Source organism: Zonotrichia albicollis, chromosome 18 (assembly GCF_047830755.1).
Source record: "Zonotrichia albicollis isolate bZonAlb1 chromosome 18, bZonAlb1.hap1, whole genome shotgun sequence".
In the NCBI taxonomy this organism is placed as follows: domain Eukaryota; kingdom Metazoa; phylum Chordata; class Aves; order Passeriformes; family Passerellidae; genus Zonotrichia; species Zonotrichia albicollis.
The window spans coordinates 2,005,678-2,032,158 of record NC_133836.1 but is presented as its reverse complement, the minus strand read 5'-3'; the positions used below and the strand labels follow the sequence as shown (position 1 = coordinate 2,032,158).

The 26,481-nt window shown below is 46.6% G+C and overlaps 1 long non-coding RNA gene across 1 annotated transcript in view; it reads right to left on the bottom strand.

The window, feature by feature from the left end:
- The window catches only part of LOC141731138 (uncharacterized), a 91,748-nt gene that overhangs the window by 40,083 nt on the left and 25,184 nt on the right, over nt 1-26,481 (bottom strand). The window contains exons 4-5 of the long non-coding RNA XR_012583066.1: nt 16,769-16,910; nt 3,008-3,214 (exon numbers count right to left, since the gene is read on the bottom strand). This is a non-coding gene — a long non-coding RNA (uncharacterized LOC141731138). The remainder of the gene's footprint in view (nt 1-3,007; nt 3,215-16,768; nt 16,911-26,481) is intronic.

Here is a 26,481-nt window from a genome sequence, read left to right as displayed (position 1 = left end):
ATATTGAATTCTCCTTTAGGAAAACACATATAATAGACCAGCCTGGGGAAAATCTGTTGAGCACCATGAACTTTGTGGCTATCAGTATGAAAGGCAAAGCTTTTTGAAGAATATAATCTCATTTTTATTGATTGTCAGAAAACTGAAATGTTCCTTCCACGAGGTGATGAAAAAATCCTTTTGGGACCTGGCTGTGGATACTGGGATTCATGGGCCCTTGTGACTTGTTTTAACTGAGCTGCTCCTGCATGGTGGGGATATTTCTATCCTCAGATATCCCTGCAAGCCAGATTATGCTGCTATTTCTATTTACAGATGGGGAATAAAGGCAGACAAGAGTCAAGGGCCAGATTTCCAACTGCACTTGTTTATGGAAATTAAAGGATTTCTTGAAACACAGCTAAAACATGCCTAGACAGGGCTTGATTTCCTTCCAGCCCACTCCAGTGGGAGGCTCCAAAATAGCATAAATACAACACCTGAAGATGATGATGAAAGGTTAGAGCCATCTGTTGCAGAACCTGCTGGCTACTGTGATCCCAATGGCTTTCCTGTGCTCATCCTCACTATGAGAGTCTGGAACTCATGCTGGCCTTGAGACTGTGAGTGGCGCAGCTTCTAAAATGCAACAGTGAGGATGCCATCAACATCTGTTCCAGTCTGTTCAGATGTCAACAGCCACACCACCAGGGAAAGTGTCTTGGATGCCTAGCAAATGGTTTCCATGAAATTTTGGGGAGGGATCTGGCTTTTCATGGGAATGCTGAGGAGGACTTAATAGATCATGGAGTTTCTGCCAAAGAACTCCGCCTCTACTCTTTATGAAGCTTGATGAAACTTTTAGCTATTCTCTTTATGACTTCTGAACTTCTTTAAAAACAGGACAAACCCTGTGTCCTGTCCCTCTCCTGGTAGTAACAATTCTGTCCAGAGGTGCAATTACTTAGGGCAAATCTGTACTGTTCTTTAGCAGTACATTTCTCTCTTGGTTTATGTTGGAGCAGACTTGGGATAAGTCCAAGAGCTTCTTCAGCTATCCCATGGTGTTGTCTTGGATATAAACTTTGGAGATTCAGAGCATCACACTGGTTGTGTTCCTGCACAGCAGATCCCTGAGTGAGGCTGCAAGCTCCCAGCAGACGGTGTGGGGAAATCTGGGTGTACACTCTGCCAGCAAAGCGAGCAGCCTTTAAACATACAGGGTTTTCAGTGTGATTAGAAGTCCAGGTAGCCTCTAAGGCAGGAGAGAATAATCTCTCTGTGCAGTCCCTTCCTCTCCAGTGGCTGTGCTGGCTGCTGAGGCCCAGCCAGAATGAAGGATGCTTTGCATGACTCTCAGTGTTTACTCCCACAGGAAGCAGAGTATCCTGTCTGGCTCTTGGAATGCTCACCACCTGACTCCGGCATGCTCCAGACAGCGAAGCCTTTTTACCCAACTGGAATGTGCTGCAGTTCAAATGCTGGCAATAAAATAAGCAAGAAGGGCTGCTCTGCTGGCTGGGAGGTCGGGGCACTGTTTGCTTAAGGGCTAGCACTGAATTGGGCTCTTTCTGCCACGGGCAGGCAGAGGGGCACAGCCACAGGCTGAGTCGCAATGGGGACTGCTAGGGAGCTGTGATCATCCTCACTGCAGCCTTTGGCCACCTGGGGTGGCTCCCAGAGAACAAGGGCAGGTCCAGATCACCAGAGGGAGTTAGGATCTGCCTCACTCTGTAAGGCAAGGGATGGTGAGCAGGTCTCCAAAAATGGCCTTCCAAGAGACATTTCTGTGACTGGGTATCAGTAACAAAGAGCAATTTCCCTGGCCTTGTACCTGGTACTGATGGATTTGGCAGCACACAGTGCTGGGGTTCACCATTCACAGGACATGGATGGACTGCAAAAAGTCCAGGCAAGAGCCAAGAATTGAATTAAAAGGTTACAAAATAAGTTTAAAGCAGAAGCATCCAGTACTGCAATTTCTTGTTACAGAGTGATCTTATATTCTGTTGAAGCAGAAATACAGGGAACAAAACTGACCAAAGACTTTTCATTCTGGCAGACAAAACCAGATTTGGTGGCTGGGGATTGAAGTGAGAATTTAGAGTAGCAATAAAGTGAACATTTCTAATAAATGGAACAATTTACCAAGTTAGCAATCAACTCCTCACTACTGGCAACCTTTGATGCAGACTGGACTCTTTTCTCAAACACGTATTCAGTGCAAAGGACATTAATTGCAATTTGATTTTGATTACTACAGCCTGTATTATATGGAGGATCAGAACTGATGCACTCATGCATTTCTGCTGCATATTTCTAGAGTGCTATGAATCCTCTTGGAAGTGTGGGAAATCTCTGATTCCCCTTTGTATAGATATTAACCTTGAGATATTTGTTCCTAGTTCTGCCCAACTGCCCCAAAATTTACTGCCTGATCACAAGTAGTGCCTCCCAAGGAGATGGCTCATTGCTAAAGCCATGCAATTCTTCTTCCTTAACTCAACTTGTATTTTTTGAGTTGAATAAACTTAAGGAAAGTTCACAGGAACATGTGATCTGTAATTTCATACAATAACTAGCTGTAAACTCTCTGTCTGTGTTGATTCAGAAACAAAGAAACCCCCAAGATACATTTCTTAAAAACCAATTAAATACTCCTCCAAACAGCACACAAATGTACAATCTCAGGTTGCACATAACACAAAACCAGCCCAGCATTTTCTTCCTAATAAGTATAGCAATGTAAACACAACTACAGACATTGTTTTCTAATTAGAAGAATGTACCATGAGATGTTTACAGACCCCTATGGAAATGTACAGACATTTGGTTGCCTAGCAAATGAAGGAAATGGAAAAGTCTCTCAGCTGGGACACTCATAATTAGGTTGGCAAAGGGAAAAATAAAAGGTCTAGAAGCAAAGAGAGGCAACAGTCCCATGCTGACCCAGGAAAGGCTAAGACACTGCCAAGGAGAGGTACATAAAGGTGAATTTCCCAATGTTTTCATTTGAATATTAGCTTACCATAACTCTGTGTGTGTGAGCAGGGAATTCGGGCTGCCTGTTGGAAGGGCTCAGTGGGAATGCTGACACAGGGAAGCTGCTGTGTGGCCTTGTCTCCGTGGGACATGTTCTTGATGTTGATACTTGGCAGGGTCTGGGAACTTCCCTCCTCCAGGGCAGGATGCTGCTGGGCAGACACCGCATCGCTCCATTGTGAGGCAGCAGCTCCTGCTTGTGCAAAACGTCAGCAAGAGAGCACATTTGACATGTGGAAGTAAGACCAAAGGCCACAGCACCTGCCAAATGGGTTTCCTGATGGCTGAGTAGCACAATGCTTTGGCCATGTGGATTTCCAAGGCTCCACCATTCCTGACTGTGGCCTGGGTACCCAAAAGCAGAACCTCCTGGAGTCTCAGCACAGCTGTGCCTGAGAACTGGCCCACCACAATCCTCCAACCCTCCCTTTGCTGTGAGCCATGGAAAGCAAGTTCCTACACTGCTGGCTTTTGTGCTTCAATAAATAAAAGACTTGAAAAAGACAATTTTTACTGCCATCAGGGCTGGCTCCAAAATAGAAACTTTGCAGTTTTGATTCTGTTGGTGTCACAAGGAAACTGTCCCCTTATGCACACAGCAAGCAGTTCTGCTTCCAAATTCTCACAACTTTATGCTGATGTTGGCTGCATCCTCTGGGAAAGTGAAAATAACAAAGCCTGGTGCAAAGAAACAATATGTTTTCCTTGGGGTAAATTTCCCACAAATAAATGTGGGAAAAGGTATCAGGCACTTGCTTGTGAAAGAAACGAGTTTCTCAGGCATCCTCCCCATTGTGGTATTGGTTACCACAGAAGAAACATTTTCCATCCCACCTCCTACCCATAGTTACATCAGACAAAGCTATGGCCAGACTGCACTTTCTTCATACAGCATTCCTTCTCCCTGGAAAAGCAGGAGGAAACCTGTCTGTACTGCAGGAGTCAATCCCACAGCACCACTGCAAGCATTTCCTGGCCCACCAGCTTCTCCTCCATGCTCCTACAGCTCAAGGGTTTTACCTCATAGTGCCTGGGTTTGCAAGGGGAGGGCAGTGTAAAGTTGCTTTGATATAAAGATTAATTTAATTTACAGGAGCTCTTAGTACCACGTGACACAGCTAAACCACATACATGAATCCTGGATATAACTTGAAGAGAATTTGGTTTTAATCTGAACCCTTGAATTTTACGTATGGGAAAAAGCCAATCAATTTCAGATTGTTTATTTATGATGGGATAGCGGCAACGTAGGTGAAATTAACTCCATAATAATCAGCCAGCTCTGCTTTTGGCCAAACAACTTCTACACCTACCAAACTGTGTTTGCAGCATTTTAAATCCCCTTTAATCCCTCTTTTATCCCATAGACACTCCAGATCAGCAGTTTTCAAGCTTCATGAAGTTCATTTTCCAGTGAAAACATAATGCTTTAAACTGCAAATTTTAACTTTCTGATAATATCTTTCTTACCCCTTTGGACCCTCAGCAATAGCACATCACCCTCTATGGTTCTGCAGAACACAGGGATACAGCCACTGCCTAGAAAAACAGCTGTATTTGTGTCACTCAGCCCCAGCATTTCTGCTCAAGTAGAAATTTTGCCTGGCTTTAACACACAGGAATAAAAGGTGTGGTGGAGCAGGGGGAAGGGATGTTTGCAATGGCTCAAATCTACAAAGATGGTTTCCAGCTGCATTTCACATATGATTTGGGGTTTGGACAAAGTTTTAACAGAATTTCTCCATGAATTATGCAAGAGGCTGCTGGAACGCTGCAAGTACACAGAGGCACAAAGAGATTTTTTTTGAAGCAGCCCTTAGACAACCCACTGGCATCTGACACACTAACCAAATCAAACCCCAGTCCCAAAAGGCAGGGAGTCTGGGGAGGGACAGAGAGGAGAGGACCGCGGGTGCCGGGTGGGGACACGGGGTGGGTGACCTGCTGCAGTGCAGCACTAGATGGTGCTGTATTTTAGAAATAACTCTGCCTCGTGGGTCCCTTTATGTTGGACGCAGGCTCAAAGATGTGGCAAACACACACAGGCTCCTTTTGAGAAACGCTGCTGCTCTTTTCAAGGAAAGTATGGATTTTCCTTTCTCTCTGTTTATAGCTCAGGAGTTAATAGAGACTATGAATTTGTAACTGGGGAGTTGCCAGTGAAACTCTCCAAGTGCTGCTGTTTCATTTGGGTGTGTGATGGGAACTTCAGAGCGCCGTGAAAGTGTCAGGAACAACACTGTGTCTGTGTTTACCTTTCCCTGACTTAGCCTCTTGCTCCTGACTTAGGCTGGGGGCAGTCTCCAAAAGCCCAGCAGCAGAACTGCACACCCTCAGCAGCAGCTCAGAGCACTCAGTTCTGCCAGCCGAGCTCTGGTTGCACAGGAACACTGTCACCCTGGGAAAGTGGGTGGCACTGAGCATGTGGCTGGTGCCAGCAAACTCTTCAGGGGTGTCTTGGAGAAGCATCCACCCTTGGGTTGTCACTGCCACAGGCTGTACAGGAGGAGCTGGGACCGTGTGCTCCCCACTGGTGTCACTTACTGCAGTAGAGCTCTTCAGAGGGAACAGGGAGGAAGCCACAGGCACCCAGGTGAAGTGGAGGAAAACAACTTTTAAATTAGTGGCCTAAAAACCCACCTGTCAAAGAAGATGGGTGGCCTCCAGGGTTTACTCCTCCTGCTGTTTCTCACTTGTGCTGGTGCATTTCTGGAGATGCTGGGCACACATTCAGAGCTGGCCCATTACCCTCACTCCCAGAGACTCCAGCAGGCAGAGCAGGTGCTCAGCACTTGGCTGGATCCAGCCTGGGCTGCAATGGGCAAAGCCTCTATCAGCTCTCCCTGGGGTGCGAAGGGCTCAGAGACACCTGCTTATTCCAGTTGGCCATCCAAGGAAGCAGGCACTCTCTCTTCCCTCCTGCTCTGCTTCCAGGCACAAGTGAGTTTGGTTTCCTGGCCACAAACAGGGCAGCCTGAGCCAGGAAAGGGTAATTAATGTCAGAAAAGATCAGGGACGCAGCACAGCACAGCTCACTTGGCAGCAGCACAAAGCAGGGAGGGGGAGAGATGTCTTTTGGAGAGCCTGCAAGAAGCCAAAGCAGCCAAATGAGCTCTGCAGTGGCTGGGCCAGGTTGTTCCCATGGCAGTCAGTCCCTTCAAGGGGTCATTTAACTTCCTCCATGGGGCATGGAGACACAGCTTTTTGGTGGGGAAGGATGAGGCAAAAATGGGTTTGCCTCTCCTCATAAGGTGTGGATGAAAGGACAAGGCAGCTTCAAAAGAAATATGAGCCTGTATGGAAGTCTGTAGGATGGAGGTTGGCACAAGCAGCGTGTCTGCAGGGATGTTCAAGGGCTGAGTGAGAACGGGCCCATTGCTGGCTGTGTGCCCAGCCTGTCCCAGCACACAGCATGGCAAGGTTTAGCTTGGCAGCAGAGGTGGTGTCTGCCTGCCAGAGCCTTGGAGGGAAGTCAGGAGCCAAGGAAGCACCATTCCAATGGGCTAATGAACTCATGCTCAGGAGTTTTGGCTTTGCTAAAACTCAGTGGTTAAACAGAGAAGGAAGATTTGTGATCACTGCTTCATAGTCTGCACAAACCCACCATTTTCAGGGGGCCTAAAAGGATGGGGTCTCCCACCTCAGGTCAAACCCAGGCGTTGTGGGATGTGCTGTGCTCCAACACCAAAGCATAAATTAAATTAAGATGCCAAAATGTGTCCTAGTGCTGTGGGAATTAGCACTCCACAGCACACTCCAGTGCTCTCAGCAGGAGTTGCCTCCTCTTATCCCCAAGTCCCTCTGGCATCTGTAACATGACAAAGGATGCCAGTCCCAAGGACTATGTGTAGACTGAAGCAGGGATAAGCAAAAAGAAAGAGGACACTGTCTGCAGCAGACAGCAGGGCAATAGCGTGTGTCATGTCATACCTGAGGATGCTATTTTGAGAGCTCAAGACAGGATGAAGGAAGTAGAGTTATTAAACTCCCTGGGAAAAGGCACTGGAAGTGGCTGGCACCTGTCCCAGACTGGAGAGAGAGAGAGGCTCTGCAGACAGCCCAGGAAAACCAAAACATGCCTTCCCTTTCGTAAGGAAGAGCAGCCAAACTGGGGCTCAGCCTTGGCTCAGAGTCCACCTGCAAACTGTCTGCCACAGTCTGCTCTCACCGCCGAGGGTCGCGTGGGCAGGAGGAGCTGCCGGTCAGAACTTGGGGCCAAATTCTTAAACCAAATTCTTAAACCTCTCCCTATCCTGTTCACAACTAATTCTGACAGGGAATAGGAATCAGAGCCCTCAACTCTCCAGTCCTTTTTCTCCTCTTCCTCACGTGTCAAACAGGCAAACTGAGGCACACTAGCCCACAGCCTCGCTCTCTCTCATCCCAGGCTCTGCCTATTCCACCCAGCTCTCAGAATTGTGCTCATTCAAGTTATGTCTCCTTAGAGTTTGCCAATATCAGACATTATATTTTCACATGGAATTTGCTGCATTTCAGCACATTCTCTCTAGCTCTTTTCTATGTCTAAGTGTGATTAATTCTGTGGCAAGGGGAGCAGATCCATAGAAATTCTCAAAAGAAAATCCATCATGGGGAGGCACTGGAGGCTTCTCCCACTGCAGATTACTGTGGGGAAAAAGGTTTAAATCTGCTACTGCAAGCTTCAATGCTGTAAGAAATTACCCCTGATGCTGAACTGCAATAGCCCACAACTGTGAGAGAGGCTGATTATGGCTGGGACTGCCACACAGGGGGACCTGATGTCTTCCTGGATTATCCCCTTAGAAATCCAGGCTCATACTGGATGTGGCTGCCAGCACAGTGACTCTTAGCGCTCATAGCAGGAGAGCCTGATGGCCAGGGGATACTTTTAAGCAGAACAGAGATGTAAAAATCCTGCTTTCAATTAATTGCATCACCAGGGAACTGGAGGTCAATTTGGATTAAACTGTTGAAGCTCTTTCAATCACTTCCCAGGGGAAGATCCAGCAGGAGTGAAGGATTCAGCCAGAAATGACAAATAGGGAAGTGAGTGAAATGTGGGGAGAGTTATTCTTCTGCCCTTCATAAAATTCTGGTTTCATACAGGTCCAGACTCCTGCACTGCAGGCAGTGGGGAGGTGTGGGGAGTCTGAGGCAGCTGACACAAACCCTGCCAGAGCAGAGGGATCTGCTGCTTGCTGGGACAGGGGCTGTATGGCCCAGGCTGACCTGCCTGGGGATCCCTCAGCAAAAACACAGCAGTGCCCTGCTACCCCCACATACCCAGCTTGTGTGTGGCCCAGTTTCTCACTCCTCATAAAGTAGCCTCTGTTCTAGAGGATCCAACTTCTCACTCTCTCCATGGGCAAAGCCAGGATTTTTTTGGGTTCATGCCTGATCTGCCTTGCTGCTCCTTCTTGAGTTAGAAATTATGCATTACTGGCAGCAAGAAGCACAGCCTCCTCTCCCCACATAATGCCAAAGACTCATTTATTCTCTTTGAGTTAAAATAAAGCTCTACTGTTTTGTAGTGTCAGAATGGGCTGTTTTTTGTTTTATGGCTACTGATGAGATGGGATTGCTTCAGCTGCCTCCAGGCTAGCAGGGCACCCCTCAGCTCCTGTGCATCACTGGCCAGCTCTGGGAAGTGTCTCTCACTCCCACCTGTATGCCCAGCAAATCAAATCAAGGGATTCTCTGGCTCCTCCATTGTAAATCAGCCTAGAAATTGGAAGGGAGGCTGGAGTGCCCCCAGGCACAGAGCAGGTACCTGGCTCTGGATATGGTACAAAAGCTCATTCCGGTGGAAAGGTAGAGTTTGGTGAGTCAGGGAATGGATCTAAAAGAATTTTCAGGCCTTAAAGCAACCATCCTGTGCAGATGAACAGAGACCAAAAAAAACCCAAAAAACGGGGTACATTATGAAGCAAAGCTAGTTTTTTAGTGGTATATAATTAAACAAGTGGTTCAGTCCAGACTATACCCAGATCAACAGCAAGTAGAACAAATCTATCTGAGTTCAATTTACTAAAACAACAGCCCCCCCCCCAAGTAGCTGGAAATGCTCTGTATCTGCGTTTTAGTTGTGTCATTTCTTTGCTTTTAAAAGCCAATGAATGCCAGATGTCCCTGATTTCAGGTATCTTACCCAAACCATCCCTTTTAAATTAAGCACAATTTGCTGCTAAGTTGGCTTTGTAAAAGCAAGAATGGGCAGGGGGGAAGGGACATGAAAAACCCAAGAACTGCCAGCATTATCATGTGCAAAATGAGTCTGAAGGAAATTGGGGACATGCAGCTGTCAAGGCAAACAGCAACAGATTGAGGCCATGGCATGAAGCAGCATGGAGCTCTAATGAGCAGGAAGAGCAAAGCCAGAGCCACAATTTTATCCTGTGTTGATATTCTACAAGAAAAATGATCACAGAGAACATTTATTGCCCCCCTAACAAGATCAAGCTTAATAACAAAGCTACACATGTTATTTACTACAATGTTTGCCTATTGCCTAAGCAGCAGTGCCTGTTGCCTGGATCCTTGCTGCCTGCTGAGGTCTCTTCTCTCAGGCTGGCTGTTTCCCAGAGAGGTGGGTCTGGAAAACCCTGGATGAGTGTGTGAGAAAGAATCAGATGCTGGGGGAATGGTGCTCTTACATGGATTGCACTGGGCACAAGCCCATCCAAGGTGGACAAACACATTAAACAAACCCCAGACCACTGTGCTGCTGCTTCCCTTTGCCCACAGCTCTCTCTCCCTGTGGGACACAGGTCTGTAATTGGCACAAGGAGCTTATCCCAAAGTCAGGTTCAAATTGGAGTGACCATCTAGTATGTCCCCAAAGGATTAATGTCCACAGGGCCTTCTGCACAGAAACCAAACCCCATTCATATAAATAGCAAACCTGGATAGAATAAGCGCAGAGAAATTGAGGATGTACTGGGGAGAATGCAGAAAACTTTGAGATGCACAAAGAATGGCAGAGATGACAGCATAACAAGATTCCAGAGCTGCAGGGGAGCAGCCCTGTGAACTCATCAGCTCAGACAGAAGAGACACACGAGTGAGCAGCCCCTGCTCCTGTACTTGGAGCCTTCCTGCCTGCAGCACTTGGAGCAGCAGCATGTGCTCATTAGCTGGGTTTCCCAGAGCGCTCCACCCTGGCACAAGGACACTCGGGGAAGGCAGGACCCATTTAGCAGGGCAGCCACCTGAATGGTTCAGCACTTCTTGCCCTGGAGAGCCCTCTCAGATGGGCTGGTTGTTACCTGCTCCTTCTCACCACTGACACTTCAGCTTAGCCCCCTCTAGAACAAGAGTGCTGTGAGTCATTTCTCTCCCACTCTTCTTCCATGCCCAGGAGTTTCTTCTGATTTTGGCTACTTCTCCATTCCAAAAAAAAGGAAAAATGAACAGAAGGGAAAATGAATGTATGCCCTAATATATAATTTTAATAAGATACAGAGGATCTGCTTTTATCACATCAACTAAAATTTGCCCAGGGGTCCAGATGGGGTAACTGGCCCTGACACAGCAAAAGCAGAGGTTCCAAAAAATCCCCCAAACACAGCACAATAGGGAAGGAAGATACATCTTCATCTGTCATGCACTGTTTTACAGTTACACCCTGTGGGTGCACAAGATTAATTGTCTGGGTATGTTTGCCACATGTGAAAGCATCCCAGGAGCAGTTGAACAGGAACATGAAACTATTGTATTTTTATACTTATATAATTTCCTACCTTTCCTTTTTACCTCTGAAAGACATGAAAAACCTGCAAGGAAACAAGCTGGAGGATACAAGGACAAAGGGATGGAGGACCCACATGGGCCAACTAACAGAAGAGGCCTCAGCAAACTGAAAAGTAGGAGATTCAGGTAGTAAAAAAAAAAATTCTTCAGCTTGGATTTGGGAAAGGAGTGTCTAAGTAATTTAATTATGTTGTTTCAGGTCATGCTGCTGCATTGAAGTAACGGGCAATGTGACTTCCAATACTGCTGATGGAATACAGAAGGAAGCAGGAGGAAATTAATTTCTGATATGCCATTTACTCACAGAAGACTTGGAGCATCTAACAGGCTGTCAGTAGCCATTTCAAAGGGAGAAATGTTTGTGTGGCCTTTGGGATGGTCGAGCTCACAGCTTCCACTGAGGCACACTGTGAATGTGTTTCCAGTGTTGGAGCTGCCAGGAAAAGGCGGATGGATAATGCCACACAGCCCCCGCTGGGGCTTGCTGCCCTTGTTATCAGCTGGCTCGGGTTTCAGTGTTGACTCTGTGCCTGAAGAAAGCCATATGCAATACAGCAGGGCTAACATCTGGCTGGGAGGTCTTTGAAACAAATGGACTCGTCTCATCCTTCAATATCCCTGTTGTACCAGCAGGTCTAGCTGCAGAGTTCAACAAGATAGATTCCCAGACCTGTCAGAGCCCTTTAATTGCAGGGTTCAAGCATGACTCTGGGATTCTCAGCCTGCTAAGGCAATGGAATCCCTATCCAAAATACTGCCCAGTATTTCAAGGTACACCTGCAGCAACTGGTGGTGCTGACCTACAGATAGCTGTTCTTGTAGTGATGAGGTTAAAGTCTGTAAAACTCAGTGTACAGCAGGGTCTGCTGTGTCCTTCCTCCCAAACAGTGGCTGACAGAAATGCTTCTGCTCTCACCTGCAACACAGTTCATCAACTCACAGTGCACCTGAAATTCCACCAAAATATACAGCCACACACACAGAGATGTGTGTATAGGTATAGATATATTTCCACAGAAATACAGCCACATCAGAACATGTACCCACATCATCCCTGCCCAGGCAGAAGATCTGCAGGAAAAATATCGACAACATGTGTTGCTGCTTGGCAGAAATGAGGTAGAACCGCCCCCATTTTCAGGCTCAAAATGCAAAATTTTCCCATCTGCAGAGACTAAATAGGCACAATTGATCTTTCATGCAGGAGTCCTCCCCATCAGCTTTCTCCCAGGTCACTACCACAAGTCAAGAGCAAATGAGACATGCTAGTTTCCTCCACAATGAGTGAAAAAACAGGGAACAGAAAGAATCTGTTAAATACTACTTTAAAGAGACTGTTCTACTCCTCACTGACCCATGTGTAACTCTCTTATAGCTAGTTGGGACACATGCATGAAAATGAGGAAAGAATTTGGCATGTGGGCTTTGAAAAAACATCTGAGAAAGCTCCAGCCTACTAGCACTGTTTTTTAAAATCCATCATGTTTTCTCTGGGGCAGTAAATTATATTATCTTAATTTAACAGATAAAAGGATGGAAGCACTCGAACTCCCCAAGGTAACCTCCCTTTCAGGGGTGGAGCTGTTTAGAAAAGTTTTCATTCCCAAACTCTTTTGTTTCAGCCCAAGCCTGATGTCCTGGACACTTTCTCTCTACTGTTCCTTAGCTATTTTTACTTATTTTTACCTCTCCAGCAAGCAGAACTGTGAGTGTAGCAGCCACAGCATCTCCATTTCAAATGGTTTGGCTCCCCTTTCCACAACATTATTTCCTGACTCTTTTTCCAGCCTGCAGCTTGCTGAGCAGAGGATTAGGATAAACTGGATCAGGGAGAAAAAGGTTTTTTTTCTGGATGGCCTGCAAATACAACCTTTTCTCTCTGAGCTCAGGTACCCAGCAGCTCCCTGTTCCTGCCTTGCACTGGATACACAGAAACCTCCCTAAATTATGTGCATGTGCTCAAAGGGATTGTTTTGAAATCAAACCTTCTGAAGTGTGTCTTGAGCCCAGCTCAACTTTGGACACACTGTTGAAATTTGGATTTAATTAATTCCACTTGAGTTTTGAAATGGTGCGATACATTTTTCAGAGATTTTTTTCCCCCCCATTTCCTGGATCAGAGCCTCAACCACATTCATGGAAACACTGAAGGGAAAAAAATATCCCTAGCAATAATTCACCAAGTGGGAACTGAAAACATTTGCTGAAGAAGAAGGAACCTCTTGGTCTTTGGATGCTGGGAATAGTTCAATCTCTCCTCCCAATTCCCTAGAGCTCCAGTGGCCCTTTTTCCGGCAGAGCTGTGGTTATTTGAGCAAGCTGCCCTGGGGACAAGTGCATGTTACTTGTAGGATTTGGGCTGGAAAGATCAAGCACATGGATTTGTAGGCAAGAAGAGCTTTGTGTTTTAATAACTGCCAACAGCCCCACAGAAGAGACCAAGCTCGCAGGATGAAAAGCCCTCCTTGGCAGAATTTAACTCAAAGCACGCAGGGAACAAGAGACAACTTTGTCAGCATCATCTCTTTTAACACTTGCATGCAACAAATGTACCATTCCTGGAGCCACAGGAGCTCCACTTTGTGCTTCTCTCCTACACTGCTGTTTTTCTGGTTTTTTGGAGATGTTTCACGGTGCACCATGTGCCCAATGAACAGAATCCCATCTGCACCACAGAGGCCTGGAAGGAGGATTAGGAAAGAGGGAGATTGCAAAAGGGAAACTGTACAAAATCTCTGTCATTCTGCATTTCTCTGCAGCTCAGTGAACTGAATCCTCTCCAAACTGCCAATGCCCTCTGGCCACAGTGGATGGAGAGGACTCCCTCTTCACTCAGCCCCAGCCCCATCTCTCACCTGGGGCAAGGGAAGTTCTCCTCATTCCCAGACATGGCCAGCACATCCTCAAGGGCTGCAAAACAAAGCGGTTCCATTTCCTGATGTTCTGCTATGACAGCAGCACACAGCAACCATTGCCAAATTTCTCCCTGATGAACACCGGACACAGTCAGAACCTGAACTTCCTAGATTCTGCTTATGTTTTCTAAAAACCAAACCCCAATTCTATTTACCAACAGAGGAGGAGATGTAATATGCACAAATCTGTCAGAAATTAGGTCTTGATTAGCAATGAGCCTCTTTGCAAGTGATCTGCCAGGTAAAAATGGGTGACTGAAACCAATCTGAAACAGGAGTTAAATTCTGAATACTGGCCTGACTAAAAGGAGAGCAGATTTTGAAGTAATTGCTCCCTTCTTGAAAAACACTCAGAGCAGCAGAAAGTGTTAATGTGTGGTCATCACCCAGCTTCCATTATTTAAGCTGCTAGCAGGTAAAAAGAACTGCCAACCTGCATGGAAAAAAACATCCATCTATTTCCCATCTGTCATATTTTCTCAAATCCATTCCACATAAATCTGAATACACACAAGACAAAGTATATACCATTGGCCTCAATTCCACTTCAAAAATATACAGCCCGACCAAAGACAAACCACAATCCCACAACTAAGCACACATTTCAGGACACATGCTCTATGCAGCCATACTTTCCCTTTGCTGCTACAAAGAAATAACTTCAGTTCTGTACACCTGTGTTTAGTGATTGCTAACTGGGGCTCACTCCAAGATTCTCGTCACCTTTAATGACTGCTGACCCTTAAAAACCAGCAAAACCCAGACTGGATCGGGTCCAAATTTCCAGGACTGCAGACCAATAGTGCCCAGTCTGTAAGCAATGGTGGCTGTAGATTTTAGCCTTCCCAGTGACACTTTGTGATGGAGACAGGAGGCAGCAGTGGAACCTGACACCTCTCCTGAATGGCCTCTGTCTCCCTCCAATTCCTGCTAACCCAGGCACTGGGTAGTGAAGGAGGGAGGTTCTTCTTAAGCAATGGAAACCAAGAGTTTAAGATGAAGAGTTCCAGCTTAAACTTCTGTGAATTACCAGGGATGGGTAGAAACTTTAGTAAAACATTTTTCCATCAGTAAAATGATTGTGCATTGACAGAAAATATTTAGGTGAAAATCAGCACCTCAGAATGTGAGTGGAAGACAGATTACCTCATTTTGATCATCTGGAAATAGAAACTATCCAGTTTTGGTTTGAACTAACTAACTCAACAGTTAAACAAAGTGAAAAAAAAATTAAAATGGGAATGAGTTGAGGCTTTTGCTTGAACCAAGATGCCTCTTAAATGTCTTGGCATGAACAGTGACTTTCCCAAATCTCTTTACGCTGTTTATTTCTAAATACCGGATGTCTGGTTTGCTCGGAGCGTGTGTGTGTGAAGGATTTGCCTGATTGTCTGCCCCAATGTCACAATCACAGCACAGACTGCAAGAACTCCTGGCAGAGAGAGGAAACAGAAAGCAGACGAAGGGTAGAAGAGAGCATATATTACATTTTGAACTGCTCTTCCAGTAGGGTTCTCCCCCACAGCAATTTGGGGAGCCTAGGTCTGGCTGTGGTGGTGTCACCTGGCACAGAGTGGCAGGAGGGAGCCAGCACAGAACATACAAGTGAAAACTCAGTTTGGCTCCTCAGAGAAGCCAGTGGTTTTGCAAACCCCCAGCTGGGTTTCTTCAGAAACTGTTCCTGTATTCTGGGGAGAGGCTTTGCAATGCAGAATAAAATCTTGTCCTGCCCTTGGGCTTCTCACAAAGGGTTTGCCCAGCAGAGCCCCCAGCACAGCCCAGCCTGTGAGAGCCATTGCAGAACCATGTGGCATCACAAAGGTTGTGATTCCATCCTGCTCCTTCCAGTATCCTGACAGAAGAAGCTCTGCTAATCACTGGTAATCAACTGCAGACTTTGTTTACAAGGATCTAATCTCCAGCTTCACAGCCAAACCACTGCACCTAAGCCCAGCTAAAGATGCTGGCTATCCACCATCAACAAGGCAAGAGCTGGCTGGGTAGGAACACCAAGCCTCTGTGTCCTTCCACATTTAAGAGAAAAGCAGTGTTCCTGCTGCTGGGCTGCTGCCAGAGCTATTTCCTTCAAGTGAACCTACTGTGGACAGCAGACCTGTGCAGTCAAGAATTTAACAAGCCAAAATGTCTCCCATGATATTTGGGCTACTAAAGACAGCCAGCCCAGCCCAGCAGGTTTCCTGCAGCAGCTTGCTAAGCTGTCAGCCACGGATGCCCCTTGCTGTCTCCACACACAGGCTGGCAGCACAAAGGGCCAGGCACGCTCCTGGACTTAACAAACCACAGAAAGCCCAAATCAGCATGACAGCAGACACAAACAAGAATGTAATTAGTGCTGGATTCTAAATCACTGGCTAGGTACCTGGAAACACTTGCATTGTGAGAGAAAGCAACAGCGTTGCTCATGGCATTTGGGCTTAATTTAGGTCATGATTACAGACAGGGTGCTCTGAGCTGGCAGGGGTCAGATGGCAAATCAAAAACAGGCTCGTATTTGTCTTGCCTCCTGCTGCTAGCCTCACCTTTCCAGCCCCACAGCCCAGACAGAGGCAAGCACTGTTCTCCCCTGGCCAGCTGGTGAGCAGCAAGTGTGGTGCAATTCAAGCTTACTCTGCTTGCACCGTGTCTGTCCATGGAACAGGAGAAAAGACAACATTGTTAGGGTTTTTTGCTCTAAAGAGCATTTTTAAAATCAAGAAAGCAGAGATGTCCAAACCCAGCAAGGGGAGTGTGCAGGTCAGCTTCTGTGTGGGAATCTGAGTTGAAGACAGGCCCTGCACAGCCCTGTGATCAGAGAAGCCAGAGACAGACTTTTGAAAAGATCTCAGGGCAGCTCTGCAGCTCCAGCTCACAGCCCAGAATGTTTCTTGTCAGACAGGGTGACAGCCCAGAGCATGGCACATCCCAGACCTTTGCTGGCTCTCAGGCACACGCCAGTCAGCAGGATCTAGCGGTGAATTTAGAAACTCCCTGCCATCCCCAGAACCACAGGGTGCCAGTTGGATCCACAGCCACCACAGTGCAGGCACGTCTGTCTGAGCAGCCTCCCAGCCTTGCAGAGAGAGGAAGGAGCCGTGACTCACCCAGAAATGGAGGGGAGGTGCCAGACTCCAGACACTGGCATCCCACCACTGGATCCTGCCATCCCTCCTGAAGCATTTCAGGGCTGCTTTTCATCCTTGCTTGAGTGGGATGAGAAGGGTCTGACCAATGCAGGAGGCAATCCTGTGAACAGAGTGTGGAAGGGACTTTAGCAGGAACATTAATAAATGAACTGCCTTTTCAAAGGGCCAGACGGTGTTCGAAGTGTTAATGGTTGAAGGCTACTGTATGATTTAAAAGCTTGCTGGTGTGGACACTGGCTGGCTTTGTTTGAGGTCGTTTGCATTTCAGGCCCACCAACTCTTATCCATCTCCAGAGAGGCAAATTTAGCTGTTACTTGAACTGAACCCTGACTGACACTTCATGCTGATTTTCTCAGGAGTTTGGTGGCTGGACAGTCAGTGATGGCAGGAAAGCAATGCAAAACTAGCTGCAAAGGTTTGGATCTCATCTAAAATCCCTCTGAGTCCCTGCAAAGCATTCCTCTGATATCAGTAGGTTTTGGATGGGGGCCATCACAAACAAGACACGTGCTAAAGTACATCACAGTTATTTCTGTACAGGAGAGCAAAACCGGTTTCTGAGGGAAAACCAGCAGCTGGAGAGGGAAGTGGGAGTCTGGTCCCCCAGCAATAGCCTGTGCCTCAATGAATGCCATGTTGGCCAAGGAAGAACAATGGTCCCAGCTTTCCCATCCTGGCCTCTTGGGCACATTTGGGCTTCTGCCAATATGCCTGGAGATTCTTAAATGCACAGAGCAACCAGGCTCCAGTTTCTCCTACCAGTTTGCTGATATCCTACTACTTGTAGCATTTTACTCTTTAACCCCTCACTATTGTGAATAGGGTTGTGAAGTACAACAAGCAGCACATCAGAAATCAGGCAGCCCAGGTTTTTCTCTGGCAAAGCAAGGCAAAGAAAAATTATTAAACTCAGCTCGTTGAAGCTCAGGATAACTTCCAAAGAATAGGCAGCTCAAAATAAAAAACTTCCACTTGAGAGACAGAAGACTATTACTACAAATAAAGCAGTCCTGGGGCAGAGTGGGTCAAGCACAGCCACCTCAAAGCTCTTCCCCTGCCAGAGTGCAGTGTCAGATGCTTAAGGAAGGCCTTGCCAAAGGAATCTGTGCATCCTTTCAGCAATTAACAAGTGGGCATCAAAGCTTTTTGTGCACACAGGCTGTAGGATAGGATTTGTCCTTAGTGCTGTTCTCCATGGCTCTGTACTCAGGAAGCATCTTTTTCATGCTGGCTTAACCTGGTTACATCAGCACTCATGTGCCATGGTCAGTTAGTTCTCCATCAAATGGTTCCTAATTATGGGCAGTCATTATTTAAGTGCTTAAGCCTGGCAAGGTATGAGGCCCCTGTTGTCCCAGTGCTCTGAGAGCGCTGTGGGCTCCTGGCAGAGTCACACACAAGAGATCCCAAGGGGAAAGCACAAACTGCCAGGCAGGAGCCAAGCACAAAACCCACCAAACACATTCACTGGTGAAACCCACACCTATGTGAGAGCACATCTTTCAGAGTACCCTGGCTTTCAAAGAAACAAAGTTTAATCTGGACGAATCCATGACAATGCCAAGGCTTCAATCCAGCGTGCCACAAAGGATTAGATTAAAAATATCCTTCTCTTCTCCCAAAAGATGGAGCAGAACAGCTCCACGGGTGGTTCCTTTGGCCAGCCATTTTGCACCTGCAGTCACTTTCCCCCTGCATCAGTCTGGGGTAGGCAGTGACCATATGGGTCACAGTGCTCAGGCCAGCAGCTGGGAGATTGCTGGGAGTCTCCCCATTTCATTCAGCACAGATGATGACAACCTGACTACAGCCCTGGATCTTCTTACAGAGAGAACTCTAGGCAGCCTGTGAAAAATAGACTCATGGCATTAAATACCAGATGGTTTTTGGAAAGATGACACAGTTGGGAGAACAGCCCACTGATTAGTTTTGAGCAGCACACGACCATACACTCTTCCTGTCTGCAGCCACTCAGACCCTGTGGCAGCAGGCAAATGCAGATTAAAGTATCATTTTTTAGCTATTAAAAAGCCGACAAGCCTCAGTTTTTATCTGCCAGCAATTTTTCAATAACAAATTCAGGATAATAATAAATTTTATTCACCCAGTAATTATCAGTGTGCAGATCACTTACTGGGTATTTAAAACCCAGGTGCTTTGCTGTGGGAATGTAAAGGACACTCAGGTTTCTGAGAGAATCTTTGTGCTCTGATGACTTGCAAACCCCCTCTAAAATACACAGAAAAGGTACTATTTTAGCCAATCTAGAAATGCACTAAAAGTACACAAGTAATCCAGTTACAGGAAGGAACAGGGCAGATGCCAAGCCTTTCAGGGGAACAGGAGGAAAGCAGAGATAAATGTAACTTATGTGCTTTAAAAATAAATCAATACAGACAATCCTTGTTTTACTGTTTTTCCCCCAACCTGCTAAAATATGCAATTAGCTCATTTACAGATCAAGAATTGATGGTTTATGGGCAAATTTCTCTTTGTTTGCTTCTCTTCACTACTAAAGGTTGAAGTTAATGGAAAAGTTACTAAGAAGTTTCTAGTTCGGTGTGCCTTCTAAAGTTACATGAATTTCAGTAAAATCAAAATGTTTTCTGAGAAGTTTTCAATCCCCTCCAGCCCCTGTCAACTCCCCACACCTCCCAAACAAATCTGTGAAAAATGATATTTGTGGTAAAATTTCCATTTGGATAAAGAACATTTCATTAAGGAACAGAATGAGACACTGAATACAAAGTTCGGACCAATTTTAGTCGAAACTTTGGCTACATATGTTTTCCCAAATTGCTTTTCTTCATCTATTTTCTTATTATTTTTCTGCATTTTATTTTCAATGAAAAAAGATATTCTGATAAAAAGGATTTGGAGGTTCCCAGGTTGAACCATACAGAGGTTTTGTATCTCCTGGGTGCTTCACAGGCCAAGACTCTGTTTGCTTCAAATATGCACTACATTTATTCCAAATAAACTCCATAAATCAATCTGTGTAATAGAAACCAGAAAAGTTTATGCAAAACAAATACAGAAAGTCATAAATACTGCATTTAAGATGTCATTTTTGTGGCTGGTATATTTCTAGGGTATGTTTTTACTGTTTGTGGGATAAGTTTTTCAGAAACATTAAAATCTTTCCTCCCTTCCATTCTCTATAGGTTTATCCCAAAGAAATAACGAGCCGAACTCCATAAACCAGCATTTATTAAATCCAAATGGGCACTTCATCTTACAGTAGCTTTCAATATAATCTATTTGATCTTTCAAAGTAGTTGGAAAATTATTTCAAGGGGAACTTTCACAGAACAAATTAACTTGAAAGAGGAGAACATTTTATACCCCAAAGAGGGAGGAAAGCAATTTCCTCAGTTTTCCCCTTTCTGGATTCCCCTCAGCCCAACTGCAGATGCTCAGATTTGCAGAGACAATCTGGGGCTGCTGTTGCCTGATCTTGGCAGGGATGCCAGAAGCCAGGGAAAGCAGAGGCACAGACTGGTGGGGCCATAAGGCCACAACCATGACAAGTTCTTCTTTGGGGAAGCTCCAGATTGCAGAGGAGACGAGAAGGAGCAGACTCATGCAAACTAAAAATGGTTTGCTCGAGCTGCAATTAAAAATCCACCTCTTAAAAGTTACCCTCTGTATTTTTAGAGGACTTTATTTCCTGCCTGTTACAGCTCTTCAAACTGCTTGTTAAGTCAGTGGATAAAAATAGCTCTGGGGCCATAACCTGCTCAGCAGATCCAGGCACCTGCCAGTTTCAAGAATCCAAACATTAAGGCAGTAAAGGGACACTGAGAGGGTGGAGCCCCAGCATAGATGGGTGTTCCACCAAGAGCTAAATCCATCACTTGGCAAACATGATGTCCCTGTTCTCTCTCCAGCAGCCCACTGTTTCCCTTTGGATTCATTCAACTCCTCCGAGCATTAAAGAGTCTGAACAAATTTCTTAAATTAACAGCAGGACACTAGGAATCTTCATCCAGTCTAAAAACCCTGTATGAATTTTCTTCATCAGACCAAAGAAAAAATGCTAATTTTCTCTGTCTCCATGCAGGTGGAGGCTGCAGGAACCAGAGAATGAAGCTGAGAAGGACTAGGCATTTTGGGTCACGGGGGTGAGACAGCCAAAGGAAAACCAGACAAGTTTTCTGTATGAATGTCAAAAGGTTTGGAAGTAGCCTGCCAGAGCTATTTCATCCAAGGCCTGGATCACACCATTCCCTACAGCACACACTGCTGAAGGTTTCTGTCTCCACAGTCTGCTGTTCAACACTCCCTTAATGGCTGGCAAGTTTACCTGAGGAGTGCTAGCTTCACCATCCTAAGCTGTAGAGGGTAAAAAAAAAGATTTTGAAAGGCTTCAGAAAAAGAGGATTATCTTGGTGTGCTCTTTCGGAGATCAGATATTTGTTTCATCTTTTTGGTGAGGTTATAATCTGTACATTCTTTCAGGTTTTCTCTAAGTTGATTTCTTCTTTTGGGCTGAATTACTGTTAAAGCCACACAGCACTGGGAGCCATAACACAAGAACTAAACCAGCACCCACCAGGTTTTCTTCCCCAGCTGCTCAGTGAGGAGGGAAGGGCTGAGGAATTCTTTGTCCTAATTTTAGAGGTGAGGAACCTGAGGCATGATGTGAGGACAAATATGTGATTTGGCCAACATCAGAAAACAGCCAGTGGTCCTGAAAGCCTCATTTTGGTACCCAAGCAATAAAAGCCTCTCCTGCTTTAGTAATGATAGGGGTGTCTTTTTGATCTCTGCTATTCAGTGTTGGATTGCAGACAAGCCTTCCTCAGATGCCCATGAAAACTTTAAATCCCACTGAGCAATGCACAAACCCTGCTGGCAGATGCACACAGTGAGGAAATTGCCAGCACCCTGGGCACAACACAGGATCTGCCAAGAGCACAGACTTTAGCACCTCTCACTGGACACCTACTTCCTCCAGCACCCAAAAGCCTACACAGAGCCAACAACAACCCAACTCCAGACAGGAGCTACCCGCTGGCTCAGGACTGTGAGAAACCTCGGTTCACCTCTAACCACCTTGCTCAGCACAAGCAATCTTTGTCTGAGCTGAGAGCCACAGCCTGGCACTTCTCTCAGGTAACCTTCCAAGAGAGACAAAATCATCTGCTGCTCCATGTTTAACCCAGGCAGGTGGTTTTACCACAGGCTACTCAGTGGATGCTGTGTTCCACCCCAGAGGGGCTGGATTTCATTTATTTAAAATGAGGGTGGGGGAACAGACAAGGGAACGAAGCAATGCTTTTTTGATGTGTTTCCTGAAGGGATGTTGGGAAGCCCAGCTCACATCAGGGAGTCTCTTGTTCTCCTGCCATAATTAAAAAATAGCCCCCCTCTGCTTATCTGCACATCTCTGAGTAGTCTTTCCTAGAAGGTTGCAGAACTGACAAGAATATGACAAGACCCATTCCAGGAGAAGACATCCACCAAAGAGCTGCAGGCCATGTTGTTAATTATAAAACTAGATGGCTGGAGCAGGTAAAGCTTTTCAGAACATCAGACATCTCTGCCCCAGTCAGGGAGAAGCAGTCATGCTAGCTCAGGGCATTTCAAAGGGAGCTGTGCAGGCACAGCCTCCAAGACTTTTGCTACAGCAAATTTTGAGGAAGGCTGTTGACAAGGAAGAGAACTGTAATAAATGGGTAACTCCTGTGACAAGGCCCAAAACTATTTATAGCAACCTTGAACTCCAGTGCTGGTTAAATCTACATGATGAAGAGACACCAAACAAGACATCCCTCCTCTTCAGGAGCTGGATTAATCCAGCAGAGCAGAAAGCATCCACAGGGAGCCTGATACTCCTGTACGCTGACCCAGGAAAGGGGCAGCACAGCACGAAGCTCAGCAGAGCCTGGAGAAAGTCTCTCCTCAGAGCATCTCTAGACATTTGCCCTTTTCCATTCCAGTGAGGAAAATCAAGTGAAACAAATTTGGAGAGCCTTAGACAGATAGGAACTCACCCAGAACATCTGTACGTGGGCCAAGGTTTTGCAGAAGAGGCTGATGATGCTTTGGGATGGGAATGCAGAGAGGCAGGGGCTGTGTAACACTGGAGGCATGGGGCTGGTGAGAGGCCAGCAGGCTGGGTGTGGATGGGATCAGGGAGCTGCCACGGGAGCAGCACTGCCATGCTAACAGCAGGAGCAGGGTGTGCAGGAGCAGCAGGGTGTGCAGGAGCAGCAGAGGTGCAGGAGCAGCAGAGGTGCAGGAGCAGCAGAATGTGCAGGAGCAGCAGAGGTGCAGGAGCAGCAGAGGTGCAGGAGCAGCAGAGGTGCAGGAGCAGCAGGGTGTGCAGGAGCAGCAGGGTGTGCAGGAGCAGCAGGGTGTGCAGGAGCAGCAGGGTGTGCAGGAGCAGCAGGGTGTGCAGGAGCAGCAGGGTGTGCAGGAGCAGCAGGGTGTGCAGGAGCAGCAGGGTGTGCAGGAGCAGCAGAGGTGCAGGAGCAGCAGAGGTGCAGGAGCAGCAGAGGTGCAGGAGCAGCAGAGGTGCAGGAGCAGCAGGGTGTGCAGGAGCAGCAGGGTGTGCAGGAGCAGCAGAGGCGCAGGAGCAGCAGAGGCGCAGGAGCAGCAGAGGCGCAGGAGCAGCAGAGGTGCAGGAGCAGCAGAGGTGCAGGAGCAGCAGAGGTGCAGGAGCAGCGTGTCCCTGGTGCAGCCCTTGGCAAGCTGCTGGAGGGAGGCAGGCTGCTCCTGCAGATGCAGAGGAGCTGTCAGGGGACAGAACACTCCTCCCAGCTCTGGCAGAGACCGTGCAGATGCTCTGGCCAAGTCACGTTTTAACAGCCCCGTGCCTCAGTTTCCCCAGCTGTAAGCTATTATAGGGATGTTTTGTGGCTGAACACAGCCCATACTCACAAAGCAAGCAGAGCTCTTTGGACAGATGATCCCAAGGAATATAAAGCATTTACTTGAGATTCTTTTCCTGTGCTTCTCTCTGATCTTTGATGCTGACACCTAAATAATTTACAACGTGAAGAAGGAAGGAAAAGACCAGAAGCAATCACACCAAAGCATCCAGCCTCCTCCAGGCATGGCCCAGGAGTTTTGGGGAAGGAAGGAATGTGCTCCCACCCCACCCCTTCATCAGTTCTTCTGCATGATGACATGCAAGTGCTTGTTGATCAGTTTATGGATCTGGGAACTGACAGACTTTGAAGTCAGAGCTTGGCATCCCCAGTTATATGCTAGGACTTGAAATGATCAAAGCTGCCAGCATTTTTGAGGCGTCATGAACGAGCTGCACTGGTAATGGGAGCTCAGAATTCAGGATTGGCTCCTAATCTCCCCAAGAGCGTCACAAGCATGAGCACACATTCTGTGGGCAATTTGGTGGCCTTTCAGTGTCTGCATTCCATGCTGTGAGCTGCAGAAGGAGGGCACACTACAGCACTGCACACATTGCACTACTTATCGCTGGTTCCTAGTGTGAAGGATGTATTCTGCAAGCAATTCTAGGCAGGATTTCCTACAAAGAGGCACTAATGACAACAAAAACGTTGGCTCAGCTTTCGGATTCCAGCTGGAGTTTGCAGATGTGGCAGACAGGGATAAATACCTTCTTGTTTTTTTCACAGGAGTGGCTCTTCAGGTGGAGGGACTGTCTTTGTCACAGGGTCAGATCCTGGACAAGGGCTGCTTGGTGTCCTAGTGCTTTTTAAGTGAACATATCTGAGCTGGAGAAGAGGAGAAAGAAAAGGAAGGTACAGAACAGCTCTGAAGGCACAACTGCCTCTCAACAGTCAGAGTGACCCTCTTTCATGAGGCATCTGGGACACAGATATGAGCTGCTTCCAGTCTGATGTGGCTGGAAGGGGCAGAGGGCAGAATCCATGTGAGAAGTTTTACAACCTGTAGCCTGAGCGTCAATCCAGCAGCCTACATGATCTGTGTGTAGTGCACAGGTATAAATCAAACTCCTGAATATGAGTTTTCTTTGATTAACATGTCCAACAACTTCCTTGCATTCCTTGCAGTGCTCTTTGAAATTTGAACAAGCAAAGCTCTGTCCCAGCAGTGCCATTAAATTTCCTGGTGCAGAGAGAAGCAGCAGGAATGCAGGCTGGTCCAACAGCCTTTTGATAGGCCAGACTGAGCTCAGAAATGCTGCCTGAGTGCAAGCTCCAGCCATGTGCCCAGCCTGCTCTGAGGTCCTGATGTCCTCCTGGGGAGGACTGTGTGTGACAGCAGACCAGACCCTGGTCCTTCCCTGAGCAGCTGCCCTTCAATTCCAGTCTTGCAGATTGTCGTACATACAGAGCCCCAAATTCACACCATCATCCACCACCAGGAAGATATTTGGCGTGCCAAGAGCCTAATTCTGAGTTGTCACATTCTGTGCTACCCCTGTGACCAAAACTCTCCGGTGGTTTTTCTGGATTAATACATATTAACCAAGAGCTGTGAATTCCCAGACTCCCCAAGCACTAATTCAGCCTGTAAATGAGCCAGGCAAGGGATCACTGAGACATTACCACAAACACCCTTGGAGCTCTTGCACACCTCATGAGTGCAGCTTATCAGTATCTGTCTTAACTAGGAAGTAGTTATAGGCTGTGAAATTCACATCACATATCCTGTTCCTGAGAAACTGCTCTTGGCCCAGAAGTTAGTTCAAAGGCACTCAACTCTCATGCTTGAAATTCAAGACCACCTCTCTGATTTCCCTCCACCACATGGTGAGAGGATCAAGTTCACCCTTTGCTGGGATTTACTTTTTTTTTTTACTGAAAAACCATAAAAGACTGACATGCTGTTCACAGAGATGTCACAGCTCTGGACTCACCCTGGGCTTGTTGCAAGGAGGCCTAAAGCTTTACAATGCCCAACACCAGTGCAGTCATCTGCTTGAGAGAACTGATTATAATAAGTCAGACTCTACCAAAACCAGGAAGACTCTATTTGTCTAAATAGAAAGGTTTCTGAGAGCACTCAAAGACCAGAGTTAGTATGAAAATAGAGCAGATATCTGACTTGGCTGGGTCAGTTCTAAGTGGAGCTCAGTTTTCTGATGCCTCAGACCCACAGAAACTGCAAGAAATCCCCCCAGGTCCCAGTGTGCTCAGACCCAGACCTACCCCAGGTCTCAGCCAGCAATTCTGTGGTGTTTGGAATGGCAGCAGCTCCCACATTTTTGCACTGCAGAGCCTCGGTTCAACACCTCGAGCGCCAATGGAGACACAGGTGCACACACATCTCTACAGTTCACTATTCATGGGCCTCTTGTGTTCCTGACTGGGGCACTGAGTGATAATTTTACACCTGCTAACAATTCAACAAGGCATTAATAATCCAAGAGTCACGTGCCCAGCTGGCACTCAGAGTTGGGCAAGATCATAATTTACAGTGATGGGCAGTATCACTCCCTCTCCCTTTCACCTGAAAGCTTTAAATACACACTTTGGCTGGAAAACCTTGAAGAATTTCAGGTTTTTTGAATCAGAACTGAAATCAGAATTGCTTTCATCAGGCAGCATCAAACTAAAAAGGTCATTCAGAAGTCTTGTGTGATTTAATAAATGTATATAATTTAACTGCCTGGATTTCTTATTCGTGAAGTTAATTGCTGTATTTTAATTTTCTTGCCATTTCTTAACTAAAAGCATTCTTGTTCTTTATGAGTCAGTCAGCAGGTGTACAC